We start from the raw sequence: 17451 nt of genomic DNA, 5'->3' as shown, positions 1-17451 counted from the left end.
TTAGTTCAACGGAAGTCTGGGTAATGTAGTTCGGCGTAGACCAGATGACATCCACCATCTTTATTCATAGTGTGTAATGTACTCAGCATAGACATACTGTAGATACCAGTGCCACACTTGTAAGGTGGATAGATTATGAATTATGAACACTCACTAACACAGATTCAGATAGATTTGTAAACAATATTTTAGAGAGATAGGCGTTTTGGAAAAAAGTTTTAGATCTTTGAGGTCATCTCATGAAAAATGGGAGCAAAAACAAAAGTGTTGCATTTATATTTTTGCTGAGTGAAATTATACTGTATGCATCCAATCACGGCCACTTTTGGTTTGTTGAAACCCATGAAAACTACATTTTTTAATCCTAGCTATTTAGTATTAATTATTATTTTACGTAAAATGGCTTGCATCAAAACTCATTATCAGAATCAGAATCAGCTTTATTCGCCATGTGTGTTACCACACTAGGAGTTTGACTCCGGTCAACGAGACATATGGGATTGATTTTAGTATAAAGGCTGAAAAGTGATAGCACTAAGAGCATAAAGCATTTTTTTCGGTTGTTTTCCAAAAAATGCAAACAAACTGGTATTTGAAAGTTAGAAAAATGAATGGATATTTTACACTTATGATGATGTTTAGTGGCTATATTTGGCCAATGGGAGAGGCTTAATTATTATAGCATTTGTGTCACGTTACGCAGGACAGGAGTCAGTACTTCCTGTCCTGCGCCATTATTTTGGCGAGCGGTGCTTCCGGCGTGGTGGATGGGACAGTCGCTCCACGCCTGGTGGCCGCACGGCTGCGGCCAATCCTCATTATCGGCAGTTAAAGACCAGCGCGGCGCATTCGACAGCACTGGTTCATTGTCATTGTATTTCATACGTGTCACCTGAACGATTACTTACCTGGGTTCTATCTGTTGTATTTACTTTCCACAGAGCTTTTTTTGTCTGTCGCCTTTTGTTCATTACCGTTTTTCACTATTAAAAGAACCTTTATTTTTTCCAAGCCATTGCCTCGTCTCTGCATGCTGGGGGTCAAGCTACCGACAGCGTCAGCCGCACGTGACAATTTGTGTACAGTGTTCCCTCACTCCATCACGGTTCACATTTCACGGATTCACTGTTTCGAGGAATGTTTTTAATGCTTCTTTTTTTTTAAAGAGCTTGGCCCTTTAAGAAGAATTGCATTGTGGGAAGTTGAGTGTCTCTCTCCTCCGTCTCTGTCTGCACCGTGATTGCGTGATTGACTTAAGTTCTTGTGTCAGACCTGTAGGTTGATCATTAAAATTCAAACAAAGGTTTGAACTTTTTTGAAAGTGTTTAAACAAGAGAGAAATGTGAGAAAATGTTATTGCCTGTCTGAGAAAAAAATGGTGAGGGGTTTTACAGCTTTAAAACATATATAATCATTGTAAAAAAACAAAATAAAGTCGGCTACTTTGCAGATCTCACTTGCGGGCTATTTTGGGAACCTATCCTCCGCGATAAACGAGGGAATACTATTGGTGTATGTACGACTGGTGCAAGAATAAGGTCACCAAATCATGAGCTCCTTGTGGGTCAAACAGTCGCAGTCTGCCTCTATAACCACTTTTGCATTGCAGAAACGTGGAACACGTTTGGACCAAGTGAACTGGGGCCAAAATGAAGTTTCTGGTCATTTTTTAAAGACGGGCGTCTGTCATAAGGTTGCTGTTTGCTGTGGCAAATTTTCCTTGGGAGTCTTTTTGAATGGTTATCTTTGTCTACAGTATGACCACTAAGAGGCACTATTTTACCGTAGGCATTTTTGCACATCAATTTTTGCCCCACATTTCATCTTGAGTAATAATGATTTGAACTCATGGTAGTGCAGAACAATAGAGGGCTTCTGAATGAGGAATGCGAGGAATTCGCAAATATAAGAAATGCAGTGATATCACTCAGCCTAACAATTGCTGTCCCATGATCCCAGAGGATGGATTATTTTTGCCTGCCCAGATGTCATACTTTGTTTTCCTTAGATGTCTGGTAAACAGAATGTGGATCAATGTCAGTTGTGCAAGAACAGTACTGCCCCCTCAGTGAGTCACAACACTTGCTATCTCAATCATGGCAGCCAGTGAACTCTGACTGGGATCCCTGTGAAGCCTCATGTGAAGGTCAGCTATCAGCTGTAGGATGCTGCCGTATCTTGTCTAGTCCTGTTTTGTCTGAAACATTCCAGACTTTCCTGTGTCTGAAGGGCAAGGACGACATTCTGACACATTAAAGGGAGCCTAAAGACCAAAAATGGTTCTTCAGCGAGTGCTTGTTTTTTGTGACCAATGACACCCACAAATGCACACATCAGGGTGTGCCTGCTAACACCTCATCTGAAAGGAAATGCATGCAGTTGGTGAATGTGGTCTGTGCAAGGGTGTGTGTTATTTGCAGGGAACAATGAGTGGTGGGGTGGCGGTAAGGGGGTGTGTGGCGCAAAGGTCACTTTCAGTATGTGCGTGTGTCTACGGCCCTGACCACACGGAAACATTCATGGCATTTTTAATTTTTTTTTTTGCTGGGTTGAAAAAAATTTGCGTCCACACTGTGCCGGATTAGTAACTAGCTGCGGGAATGGATCACTGGCTGAAAACAAAGTAAAACAGAGGGCACACCTACGTGTGGCGCTGTAAACAGAGACACACAGACGGAACCACATGACACACCAAACTATAGAAGAAGAAAGGAAACACAAGCATAAGTCTGTCGTCTTCCGCTTTCCATCTAGACTTATGACGATGTAGAATTACTTCTGCGAATCATTGCAGTGTAAGACAACTAAATATCAGGAGATTGTCGACTGGGGTGCAACATGTCAGTCGAAATATTCAGATATTATGTTGGCTTGACGTCAAAGCTCACTTCTGGTCACGTGACGATGGGTCGGAGACTTCATCATTTTCAGAAAACAATGTCTACACAGAAACAACTAGTGATGGAAATTTCGGTTGTTTTCAGAGAGCCGGTTCTTTTGGCTCGGCTCACGAAAAAGAGTCGGCTCTTTCAGCTCCCAAATGGCTCCTCTGATTTTTTGTTGTTGTCTTAAATTAATTTATTGCGTATTATTGTGTAAAATTAATTAATAATGTAAAAATTACATGATATGTTGTATATTATTATTATTATTATTATTATTATTATTATTATTATTATTATTATATGATGTTATGTTTATTATTGAAATGGGTTTATTTAAATTTCAATGAACAGCTACAAAAAGATATTATAATGTTATATTATAAATAAAATACAAAAACAAAGACCCATCTCAACAGACAAATTAATTCAAAATAGGTCAAATCTCTTCCTGCAAATGTCTCACGAACGAATCGGCTCTAAGAGCACCACACCGTGTGCTTAACCCCGCCCCTCCCCCTGCTCAGTGTGGCCACAGAGACGCTCCTTGACATCTTGACCAATGACATTCGCCTTTAACAGGAAAAAAAGCAGATGAAAAAAAATTAATCAGCTCCCAACGACAAGAGCCGTCTCTTAGAGCTGATTAGTTCACGACCGACACATCACTAGAAACAACAAGCCGGTGTTTTCAGGAAAAAAACAGTTTCACGGGACCCAGAACGCGGTTTCCGTGTGGATGAAAGCCTGAAACGATAAAACACTTTTCCGTTTTGACCTGAAAACTTTTCCGTGTGGATAGCCCCTATGTCTATCTGTGGAAGAACACCAAAATGGGGATCACAGCTACTCTGGAGAATTCCACTGAGGTCAACATCACAATCACACGCTCCATTTTCTTGTACTGAAGAATGAATACCAAGTGTTAGAAAATAAATCAAGATCAAGATAACTGGAGTTATAGTACTGCAGTCAAAGGGAGATATGAACTGTGATACATTTGACAAATTATTAACCTTCTCGTCACTGTGTCTTTCAATAATGCCACTTATAATAGAACTAAAAACAGACCTGCTATGATTCACTGTCTTGATCTTATGAGCCTTTAGTTCACATATCGTGTAATTCAGTACTGTGCAGCAGTCTTAGGCTGCAGAGTAAAACAACAAATAGGACCGAAACAACGAGCTGGATTACTCACAGATTTTGACCAATCTTTGTAGATGGGTGGCACATGGACCAAGATGGAATCCATTAAAGCATTGGTGAGAATCTGGATAAAGGAGCTAATTACATTTTGAGTTGGTTAACAAATAACTTGTTGTTTGAACTGTTGGTCTTGGAATCCGCAGTTGTTTAGAAATGGCTCCAAAAGACTTTTCCAGCTTGTGTAAATCTCCAATTCTCCAATCCTTAGATCTTCTCTGAGTTCTTTTGACTTTCTGAGTATTGGTTGATCAATGAGCGCTGTCAAATAAATCCTTTTATGGTGCCAGAGAGATATCAGCTGCAATAACTCATGACCACTTACAAGAAGTTAATAGGGCTTGGCCTTGTCAAGTTAAAATACATTCTGGGACTTTTAGAACCACTTATTATATGATTTACGGGACTGCATATATATTTGGGCCTGTATGTATAATTGTAACCCTGTATGAATTAAAGAAAACCCAATTTGTGCACCAATTCCTGTTTTACTTTGAAGATGTAGGTTGTATTATCATTCAGTCCTACAAAAAAACCATTAAAATAAATCAGTAAAGTTAATGCGACCTTCATGCTCATAATGAGTGTACGTAAAGCTGTTTAGAATGTAGAAAGACCCAAGCCAATATACTCACTTTTAATAAGCGGATATTCTTTTATAATAAACAGTCTAAAAGAGATAAATAGACACTGAAGCACCCAACAAGGCATTTATTTGGTTTATCCAAAGTGCAGCTCCATGAGATAAAGTGAAGGCAAGCTGGAGAAAAAAGATTGAGAAGTGTAAGAGACTCAACCCAGTGGGAAATAAACAACATTTATGGATATAACAAGAAGATGGCACCGCTGGATGAAATATGTAACAGTGCCAAAGATGAAGGGAAAGAATGACAATATCATCAGCAGATGGATTAAGTGATTAACAAAAGACAAGACTAAAATTTCTTTACCTTACCTTGCTTTGGTTTGGCTGTACAGTCCTCCCTTGCCGCTTTGCGGTTCAAATTTTGTGGCTTAACTCTATTAAGTTTAAAAAATATATATATTAATTAATAAATCATGCTGTTTCGTGATTGAATACAGCCTATTCATCCATCCATTTTCTATGTGGCTTCTCCTCATTAGGGTCGTGGGGGGGGCATGCTGGAACCTATCCCAGCTGACTTTGGGCGACAGGTGGGGTACACCTATGTGCCAATCGCAGGGCACATATAGACAAACAACCATTCCTATGGACAATTTAGAGTCGCCAATTAACCTGACATTTTTGGAATGTGGGAGGAAACCGGAATACCCGGAGAAAACCCACGCACGGGGAGAACATGCAAACTCCACACAGAAATGCCCCAAGGCAGATCTTCTCGATCTCCAGGCTGTGACTGTGTGGCCAACATGCTAACAACTAGACCACCATGCGGCCCAATCCAGCCTATTATTAGTCAAAATATATGCATATGGAAGTAAATGTTGGGTATTTGTTTCCTCAATTAAGCATTTTCATTTTAGCCATAAAATTGGCTAAAAGACGTAAAATACAAATATAAGGCATTCAAAAGACGCATTCAAAGACGTTGACGTAGTATTCTACACTTGTCACTATGTATCAGTAATGTTACTGTCATGTTCGGTGAGACGCACAAGCATTAGACTTGATCACCAAAACAACAGGCTTTTATTGCAGGTTTGAATGATCTCACAACAGACACAACAATCCCTTTTAAAAACACAGACTACTGTTGCAGCCGCAACCCAGGCCAAGCTAAAACTCCACACAACACAAAAAACGCAACACACATGAGCACAAGTCTTATTTACCTATGTCTTAAATTCCCCTTTTTTGTTATTATGTCTACTATATTGAGTAATACGAGTGTAGAGATGACTATAGGGGTGTTATTTCATGTTTAGAGGGCACATATAATGTTAAAAACTGTATTTAGAAGGTCGTAAACAAGTTTTCTATGGTTTTTATATGTTTTTGTGGGTTTTGTCTAACTGACATTAGAGACATTGGACACTGATGGTGACATTGTATGCAAGGAAAGTCCCTAAGCACACACAAAATGAAATGTGGAGACTGGGCCCTCATACACTGAGAGGCAAAGCCAAATAGCTGGGAAGTATTGGAATCTGGGTTAGCATGGTGTTCTTTAAAAAAAAAAAAGACTGCATCAAGTTCAGGTCAAGTCCAGGTTGGAACTGTCAATCACAGCTCTGCGGGGGAGGAAGAAAAAGGAACATATGGAAGTCATTTGTGTCTTTGTCTCTGTCACTGATTTGGATGACATTGACTTTTTTTCTGAATAGACGAAATGCAAGTATAAATAAGACCAATGTCTGTAAATGATACAAAAAATGCTGAGTTGGCTTTTCTAAGCATAACTGTGGACCAGGAAGTGTAGATTCAACTTTGCCATGGAAACCTAAGCCCTATGAAAACAAACAAAGGAGTCTGACATACCTACTTCTACTATGTTTCTGATTTTATGTCATGACATGTGTTGCCAAAGCAAATGTAGGAATAGTAAAAAGGACTGGAAACTGTAGTTCCCTTTTCAAATTTGTGTGAATGCTGAGAAATGCTGTCACCATGCTGAAAAAACAAAGAATCACTTAAGGTTGGGGTTGTGAACTGCCCTGTTTTACCTAGGACATCCTGTATATTATCCCGAGAGTCCAGGGGTGTTATTTGTACCTTTTACTGAGAAATCAATATATTGTATTATATTACAAATTCCAGCTCTGATGAAAGCGCAGTAGCATATCACATGTGAATAACTTAACATCTAACAGTATGACTTAGCCTATCAGAGCTGATCAGTCTGTCACCCGTCTTAAACACCTTCATGCAAATCAATCATCCGGATCAGCTGAACAAAAAGTTTTGGTCGTGTTGGGTTGAATCGTGTTCCTTTGTTAAATTGAGAAAAAAAAATCTCAATACAGTATGTTCTGTTTTGAGCTACTCCTTTGTTGACTTGTCTGTATGTTTTCGGTCATTGTCAGGCATCCACAAGCTATCTTCAGTGTTGTAGCTGAGGCAGGGAGGTTTTTATTCATGGCTTGGATCATTAGCCCCTCAATTCTGTGACGTCTTCCTGTGCCCTTAGAGAGAAACCGTCCCCAAGCAGAATGTTTCCACCTCCATGTTTGACAGTAAGGACAGCGATGTTGGGGTTATATTCAGCATTTCTCTGCTACCAAATAAAGCCGAGTTGATGCCAAAGAGCTTAATTTTGATGTTTTTTTTGATGTTGTGTCTTCTTCTGTTCAAATAAACCTACATTATGCAATGTTCATGTCTTTGTAAGGGGGTAAACAAGGAGATTATAGCATTATTTGCCTCACAATCAGAGCAGCACTGAGCAGCATAGGGATGATATCAGAGCTAACTGACTGGACGGTGGATGATAATGAACATGATGGACATTAGCGTGGATGCATGACTCTCGGCATTCATGAAACAACATACATAACAACCAAAAAGAAAAGCAATTTCAATGCTGCATGAAATACAAAGACAAAAATAAATCCCTTGCACATTATAGAATAAATATACAACATAACATTGTGCTTTGTCCCACCATGTGTCTGTCCATGTCTCCCACTCCACAGGTCATGTCTCTGCAGGTCTGCACTGAGCTCAACTGCTTTAGGCATGAGATCATATGATGTCATTCTCTTCCTGCTGAACCCTGTGTGAGTGCAGAGAGTGAGAGAGAGAGCAACTAACAAGAATTATAGAAATACAAGTTATGACTGGCTTAAAAAAAGCTCCCTTATAGAGTTAGGTTGATTTGTTCCAGCCAATACAGCATAGAATAGAACCAAAAACCAAGTTGGGTTTAATTAACACAATCAATCATAAACAAGCGATTTAAAATTTGTGGTTTAGTCTCATATTTTTACTTTTTTTTTTTTTTTTTTTTTTTTTACTGAAAAATAGAAGAAAGAAAGCTAAACATTGGAAAAACATGGTGAAAATAGCTGGACACAGCACAGTTGACTGGGAACTAATGCACCAGTTCCTTTCAATAACAAGGACAAGCCAGCACACTCCCATGCTGTCTGCCATGCAGAACACAACATGAGGTAGTGCTTAGGCAGTGCCACATACAGTATTACCAGCATTTTATCAATGCTGAGAAACCCTATTTTTTATGATGACATATTCTCATATTTTTTACATTTAGTGTATGGTTGTGTATTATGAAAGTGTAATTCAAACGTTACTTCAAATTAGTTTCATAGAATTTCGGAAATGCACAGTATAGATCAGGTCAGTGTGAGTGAGTCCAACAGAATAGCTATGATGTGTATGGTAATCAGATGTAAAATGTAAATCTGGCAATAGAGTAAAAAGCAATATTTTGGATATTACTAGTCAATCTAGTCAACTGGCAGGCGATGCATTTCATACCTGGGCCTTCGGTGGGGGCTTAAGGTCACCCATCACAATGATATTAACCATCAATAATAAATAACAAATGCATTATAACAATGTTTTGCAGAATTAGTGATGTATATCATTATTACTATAGCATCAAATCCAGTGTTCTTTGAATACATTGTCTCTAAACAACTCCAAATTCCAAACCTCTGCACAACAGCATCATATGTAGCAGTTGAGAATCATTCATTTATTTTCTATGCCGCTTAATCCTCATTAGAGTTGCGGGGGTATGCCAGAGCCTAGCTGCCTTTGGCCGAGAGGTGGGGTACACACTGAGGTACGCCAGCCAATCGCAGGGCACATACAGTATACAAAGAACCTTTCACACTCACATTCATACATATGGACAATTTAGAATCACCAATTAACCAAACATGCGGGTGAACATGCAAACGCCATACAGAGATGATTCAAACCCAGATCTTGCAGATCGTGGACACCTCCTGCCTGTTTCATGACACCTGTCTGCTGGGCGGCGCTGAGGTTGCGGTTGTGGACCTGTTCGCTGACCGTGGAGGTGCTGTGGCTCACTTGGGGTGGCCTGGCTTGTGGGGTGTTTTGGTCTGGCTCACCTGCCCTTCCCAGGGACGGTTGGTGCTGGGCATTTCCCCGGGGGTGTGGTTTGCGGTGCTTCCCTTGGACTGACCTGGGCCGTGGGTACTTCTGTGCACTTGGGGTTGGGTCCAGCAGTCTCCGGAGGCGGGGTCCGTGCTGCTGGCAGCCTGCATGCCATCGTGGTGGCTTGGGGGTGCTGGTCTGCGGTGGCTGCTGGGGGAGCTGGGCTGGGCTTTGGGATGGGGCGTGGTCTCGCTTGCAAGGGCCGTGGGCCTGGGTGGCGGCCGAGGGGCTGGGGGGAGAAATGCAAACACTTCAAATACAAACAAAGTAACAAATAGGTAAGATGCACATGATGCTGAGGGAGTGTTTATATAGAAAGGGGACAGTGATGTTTTTTCATAATTAGAGCATCCATCAATCCATTTTCTATTCCACTTGTCCTCCCTAGAGTCACAATTATGCTGGAGCCTATCCCAGCTGACATTGGGTGAGAGGCGGGGTACACCCTGGACTGGTCGATAATCAGAGCAAACCAATGTTATTTTAAATGCTAATCTTACAAATTAAGACAATGTCTATCGATCTAAGATACCCATCATTTGTGGTTTGAATACATAATTATATGTGCAAGTATTTCAGACACTGTGTCAGTGAACAATATTCATTAAGCATTTTAACTACCAAGTTATATACCACTTTAGTTGCTCTCAGGGCTGCCTGCACACACACACACACACACACAAACAGTCAGTTCATCACATCCAGACGTTTTCACTCCATGCTTCCGTTAATCTGGCATGAGGTCATGATGTGTTCCCCTCTATAGAGCTTCCAGTGAATCCAGATGCACGCAAGACGATTTGGTGTCAACTTACATTTCATCACACACTCCAATGGCCAGACTGATTCAAAGGTCGTCTGGAAGCACGCACTCCAGACACAATGACACATGTTCATGTGCAATGGTTGAGTCACACAGGTGTGCTGTGTTTGTTTGAGGCACCCCTATTTGTGTGACACAGGGCACATAAATCACAATCTCTCACGGTGTCTATGAATGACACATAAATACAAGCAGACAGACGCTCACACAAACAATTGATGGCCCATTGGGGTCATGATGATGTCACTGGGCCTGGAACATTATCCATAAGTCGGTCTGTATGACGTAAGTGTACTATGCACACAATTTTACAACATGTGCCGCACAAATGAACACAACAAAGGAAATGGACTGATTGTGGAAGAATTGGAGCAAGAAAGACAGATTCACAGGAGGTGAGAGGGAGGGAGAACGGCATGAGAGGGAGATCAGTCATTCATAGCTGCTGTCTGCATTCCTCCCCCCTTAAAAGGACAAAACTACTGGAGCTCATCTCTCCATCCACATCTTGTTGCTCCTCATCTTCAATATCAGCTCGTGAGTAAATTAAAGGGTATAGAGGTGTGTCCTTCCCAGGATCCTGGCTCAGGACAACACAAAGGTGTGCTATCTCTGTACAGAAACCAGCACCCTAAAAACATTTTCCACACTAATACATCAACATGATCTCTCCGCATCACTTTAAATCTGTTCTTTGTTTGCTTTGTTCTCTTCCTCACTTGGTCTCTCCTTCGTTCACAGACCTCCTTGTCTACTTAGTTCAGCAAGACCCGTGAGGGGCATGCTGGTCAAGAGGGAATTCAATACTGCTGGCTTGGGGAAAGAGCCAAAGACAAGAAAAAATAAGAAAACACACACAGGGAAGTGCAGGGGGGGTGAAATGAACAGCTAGCAATAGGAGGAAAGACAGGCAGAGAGAGAGGAAGGGAAAGCTTTCCTTAAAAGGCTGTGTTTGTAGATAGAGAAGGGCGTCTCGGTGTTTAAATGTACCGTACTTGTGAGTGTGCATTCCCAAGCTATTCTCTAATCTGTTTGTTAACAGGTGGGTGTAGGGCATCAACATGTTTAACACACAAAAATATACATGGATTTGCTTACATGTATTTATATGTATTTTGCCAATAAAGACCATTTCTGTGGTTGGATTTGTTTGGCGTTGTCAAATCTCCTATTGTATAAACACAAATACAGGCACATGCAGTACATGTATACACATCAACCCAATCAGGCTGCTTTAAAGATACCGTATATACTTAATATACCTCAACTAAAGTGGGAAAAGATCCAGATTTCTCTCCCTCTCAATTTGTCAACACTCTTGTCCAATCTGTGTGATTTTCTTAATATGGCCAGGGAGTGGAAAGACACACATGTAGGAGTCACTAAGTAGGAGTCCCCCTGTCCCTCTGATCCTTGTCTCTTATTCCAAACAAGAGTCAACGTGTTTATTTAACCTTTGAAAGCTACCATTGATATGTGAGGTTTTGGTACATACTAGAGAAAGCTATAGATAATGACTGTGGAGTGTGTGTATCTAGCTTGGACCATATTGTTTTTTTGTTTAACCTTGTTGAACTTTTTGATATACGCACTACTGCAGGATTATTTTCTTAAAAGAACAAGGACGCAAATTTCCATCAGTAAGCAGTGAGCAGTGATCCAGTAGATCAGACGTATTCAACGTGGTTCAGTTAAAGAAAATTTCCTCAAGCAAAGGTCATAATGTCTAACCTCAGTTCAGACTTGAGTGGGTATTCAATCATTCGTTCATTCATTTTCTACGGGGCTTGTCCTCACTAGGGTTTGCTGGGGCCTATCCCAGGTGAATTCTGGCGAGAGGCTGGGTAGACCGTGGACGGGGCACCAGCCAATCGTAGGGCACATACACACAAACAACCATTCAGACTCACATTCACACCTATGGACAATTTAGAGTATCCAGTTAACGTACTGTGCATATTTTTGGTGTGCCCGGAGAAAAAACACGCACGTACATGGAGGACATGCAAACTCCACACAAAGATGCCCAAACGGAGATATGAACCCAGATCTTCCAGATCTCCTGGCTGTGAGGCTAGTATGCGTCTGGCCCACTTGGATGTTTGGTTCTTTGGCGTTTCACATTGCCACTTTTATGAGCACCACAGTCTCTGAGCATATGGGATGAACTGGTTGTGTGTGGGGGGCAAGGATGAACATAAATGAGTCTGTCCATTCTGGGTTGAAAGTTCTACTTTGGCTGCCCACTTTTCTCTTCTTGGAGAGCAGCATGTGTATTTACTTTTCAGTTGTCTCCGGCTCACTCATCTCCCTGTCCTCTCTCTCCATATCTCTCTTCTACGGTAGCCGACACGGGCGAACACTCCAAACGCAGAAGTGATCCACACCAAAAACACACCAACATATGCAACGGGAACTTTTCTGTTGCATGTGTTTTTGATCGTGCAGCATTTACAGTGTACGATTGCAGCATTTTCCCACTGCATGTTTGTTATGTTTTTTTTGTGTGTTTTTAGTTTTGAAGCATTTCTGCATTTGAACGTTGTTGCGCATTTCTTTCCTTGTATTTCTCACTTGTCTTGCTGTCCACTCTCTCGGCATCTGTCACTTCTTTCTCTCTTCTTTCCTCGTATGGCTGACTCGTTCCTCCCTGCCACTTGCTTCTGCACAGACTTAATTGGCAAAGTAGTATCATGTGGGTTAACTTGCATGCAGTCAGTCAGTGGATTACCTGATCTGATTCTTGACTACAGGTCCAGGTCTGAGAAGAAAGGTGTCTGGGGACAGAGTTGGTTGATGGTTCTATAGAAAAAAAACTTTCTAATTTTCTTCCATTCCAATGTGTGTTTATTATATTTAATACAGAGTAGCATGTCAATTGTGGTAATGTGTTATGAGTTTTCTTTCTTCTTCTTGTTCCTGCTGGCTCTCATGGGACTTTCTTTGCAGTGTGGGGCAACACAGCCCTTTGACCCAAGTTGCAAGGTGTGTGACTCGTATATTCCAAATTTTGTATTTGGCCTAGGGGCATTTTTTGTGTAGTGCTCCAGAAACTGGAGCTGGCATTTGTGTAACTGGCATTCATCAACTCCTTAATTCCCAATCAATGCACTGTGATTAACAGGTGATAAGGTCAAGATAAGTAATCCACCTTTCAGGTAAAGTCAGCTGGGATAGACACTAGATTCCCTTTGACCCTTTACAGCAGGGGTGTCAAACTCAATCGCACAGGGGCCCAAAACTCAAAGCCTACTTTAGGTTGTGGCCCGAACTGGACATTACCCCCCACCCCACCCCTAAACTTTGTCTTATTATTCATTTTTTTATCTTTTTCAACACTTGTATGTTTCTGCATATTGAAAGTATTAAAAACCTTAAAACCTTCCTGTCCTTTTAACCAACATAATTGGTGAATGAAGCACACTCATACTCATCATCAGTGCACACACACAGATGCTAGTTTAAAGTTGTGAACATGACAGGACACGCCCCATGATTCAGGCTGAAAAAATAGTAGTCAGTATGGTCAGATTTTGAGAAAATGTCTCATTAGCACTGACGGACAGATAAGTAAGCAGCCTACACAGCTTTTATCCCGGTTCCCCGCGCACACAATGCCAGGATTGGAACATACCATACAATGCACCCTTGTGGTTGTGTTTTCAGGTTGGAACAAAATGCGCATGGCAGCTGGTGAATGAGTTTTTATGTGGACGTGCATTTTTTTAAAACTTCAGCCGTGTGAATGGACTTTTTTTTTTTACATAGGACTAGGGTAAATATGGATTTTTTTGCATCTGTTCATTACTGCTTGAAATTTCTACTTTCCGTTAGCCTGTGGTTATACGACTATGGTTGTTTTGGCGTGGTTGTTCGTTTCAATGACGTGATTGTTGATTGACCACCTCTTTGTCATTCTCTCAATGTCCGGGCAAAAGCTACAGAATTTATATCAACACAAAAACATCACAAGCCGCGAGATGCGTAACCTGGAAGAGTTTTCAGCTGTAGAATGGGCTGATCCCGCATTTCCCAGCATGCCTTGCTGTAGTTAAAATGATCCCTTTTGACTGTTTTATGCCTCTTTAAGGTGTTATTTTGTAAAGACAGGGTGTAATAATTAATGTGCATCCGTTTTTTGTCTTGTACAGTGAAATTACGTTGACTTTTGGTCTGAATCTGGCACCCTTATTGAGAATGAATTTTGTGCTAAATACAATATTGTTTCAATTTTTTAAATTAAAATTCCGGAGGAGTAGTTTATATTTTATTTTATATCATAGGAATCGCTTAATTACACAGATTGCTGTAAGTACTTTGTTTCATAAGGTCCGCGAGGCAGCCCAACTCAATGCTATTTTCCAAACAGTCCTGCGGGCTGGATGAAATTGCAACGCGGGTCAGATTTGGCCCCCAGGCCTGAGTTTGACACGTGTTCTTTACAGGACAAGCAATATGAACATTGGGTTGGGGTTCAGGTGCACAAACCAACCAATTTTTAATCTAAAACACAACAGACGCATGGAACTGCCGTTGAAGGTAGTTGGCTGCAACAGTTCAGAATACAGTGCTGCTGACACATACGCACACTGACCACAGTCCACATGAACATATTAACAAGGAGGAGATCGGAAGTCCTTAGCAATTGCGACCCAACCTGAAGGAGACATCAGAGGCTTCTTTGTGGTGAGTCACTGTAATTACTGCTCTTACTCTCCCTTAGAATGCTAAATCCTCTTTGCATAGTACCCACTGCTCTTGTGGTAAGAGTTGATATTAAGTTAACTGAAGGAATGTAGGTGTGGAGGTTTTAAGTGCGTATTGTGTATTTGGCTTCACGACAATGAGCTGTTGCTCTATAGCTGCATTACTCTGTGTGTTGTATTGCACATACATTATTTGTGTTGGTTGAATTGTTTGGTTTGCAGTGGTTTGCAAGAGCTCTGCGTCATACTGACTTTTGGTAGTTTTTCTAATAATTCTTTGTCTTATGTTGCTCAAAATGGAGACGTTTTAAAAACTCTCATTAAGAAATTGAAAAGATATGTTTGTAAGTGTCCACTGTGTGAATGCCTATAAAATGTTTCCTAAAGAATCACTGGTCCTATTTTATTATACGTAGTCAGCCTACCTTGCTCGAAAAAGACATTCTTTTGCTACGAGTTGCGATTTGTCAATATTCCTCCAGATGTTAGAGGACATCTGACCGAAAATGTTCAATAGCAAGAGTCAAAGGGCAGGTACGTGTTTCCTCCATCTGAGGATAACCAATCAGAGATACAACATGTAGCTGAGAGCTTCATAATGCAGTCAGCACTTTTAAAGTAAGTGCTGGCCCAGATCACCTGTCAAAGTACTTTTTCACAACTCACTTAGTATGTAAAGTATTACAACCAATAGCAACCACTGACTTGTCATGTGATTAGACCATTTCACTAAGGATTTGTGAAGTGACAACAACATCTCAAGCCTTCAGTCTGTGCTGGCACTGCAATCAAAGCAATAAGACTGCTTTGTCACGGTGGATGCACAAATTCCTTGTTTTCAAAACGTCATGTGATGGGCAGTGCTCAGTGCAAAAAAAACAAAAAACATCTGAGATTCCCTGTTATAAAGCAGGCTAAGTTAGTGTCCACTAAATTAGTTCCATCCATCCATTTTCGATGCAACTTACCCTAATTAGGGTCGTGGGGGTATGCTGGAGCCTATCCCAGCTGAGTTTGGGCGAGAGGCAGGCTACACACTGGACTGGTCGCCAACCAATCGCAGGGCACATTAAAAAAACAACCATTCACACTCACACCTATAGAAAATGTAGAGTCACCAATTAACCTAACATGCATGTTTTTGGAACATGGGAGGAAACTGAAGTACCTGGAGAAACGCACGGGGAGAACATGCACACAGAGATGCCCAAGCGGAGATTCGAACCCACGCCTTCCCGATCTCCTGACTGCATGGCCAACATGCTAACCACTCGGCCACTAAATTAGTTAATTCAGTTCAACTGTCAAATGACCGATTCATGTTGAGTGCAGCTGTCCAGAAGACATTTTAGTCACATGTATTTGTGTCAAATGTATTTGACGGCTGGCTGTGCAATTATTCAAGTGGCCATAAAGCTCCTTTATATTTCACGTCTAAAAATGGACCCCACTCTGTTTAACGAGTAACATTTTTCCACATTTACTCCAGTCACTCACACGGGATCAAGGTTTATATGTGTGTTGAGTGCCTTTGACTCGGAGTCAGATAGGGTGCTTAGATGAAAGAAAGCAAGGAAAGAGAAAGTGACACATTAGTTAAAAGTGCGTGCATGCAAGAGTTAATGTGCTCTAGTGTAAATTAGAAGCTTGAGTCATATAACGGACGTCCCTTCATGTTTGCGCATGTGTACAGTTTTATGTCATATTTGTGTGCATGACAGTGAACAAGAGGCAGAAAGGCAAAAGGCTGAGGACCATTTTAAACAACCTCGTCCATCACTTCAAGTCAAACATTGAGCCGCTTTAGTTTCCTTAACGGGCTAAGAGAGAGGGTCTTTGTTTTGGAGCTCAGTTGGCGCCACATTACTCGGACTTTTTACTGACTCTAAAACTATTAAAAACACTGCCACTATGAACAAATCTGCATTTTACTTTCACTGTCACAAGCTTTATAACAACCCATTAATAGCAGATAGATAAATCTAGAGGCAAAATAATGTTTACATCATTTTTTACATGTAATAAAGGTTTTTTTTCCGAAGAATGAACAGTCCTTTTAACCTGATTCAGTCAAAGATGGCTCATATCAAAGCTTTGTTGGCTGTGGAGTAACAACAGAAAACTGAGTCAGTTTAACTATCTATTGAAATTGGGAAGCATTGTTCGCAGGTTTGACCTCAGTTTGGGCCTTTCTACTGTATGTGGACTTTGCATGTTGTCCGTGTGTGTGTGTTGGTGCTCTCTGCGCACGCTGGCTTCCTCCCACAGTCCCAAAAGCAAGTTGGGGTCACTCACTTTTAAATTGTTCAACGGTGTGAATGTGAATGTCTGGCTCCATGTGACTCGTGTGATTGATCAGGCTCGGGTGTACCCTAACCCAAAGGCAGCTTGGATAGATTAAGATGTATAGGAGATCGTGACATGGATGGATGAATAACCTCAGTTACGTCTGGTTAAAGTCTCATGAGATACGGAATAATCCAGAATGAGGATTGAGCCGCTAATTGCAAATTAAAGGAAAATCGTCTGTATATATAAGTACAGGATCAATCCAATAATTGTTCAAATATTGTGTTGGGTATGTAAGTTTCACAGTACAGATACTGTAGATGTGTGTCATCATCCTCGGATCTCACTATAGTAAGTAACCCTTGACATTTCAGCAACCACTTTATTATATCATCTCAAGGGACAATATAGAAAGTACACTTGGATATAACTTAAGGGTAGTCAGTGTGCCGCTTGGAAAACCAAATAAGACAT

This window comes from Dunckerocampus dactyliophorus, chromosome 1, assembly GCF_027744805.1.
Source record: "Dunckerocampus dactyliophorus isolate RoL2022-P2 chromosome 1, RoL_Ddac_1.1, whole genome shotgun sequence".
NCBI lineage: Eukaryota > Metazoa > Chordata > Actinopteri > Syngnathiformes > Syngnathidae > Dunckerocampus > Dunckerocampus dactyliophorus.
This window is presented reverse-complemented; position numbering follows the sequence as displayed.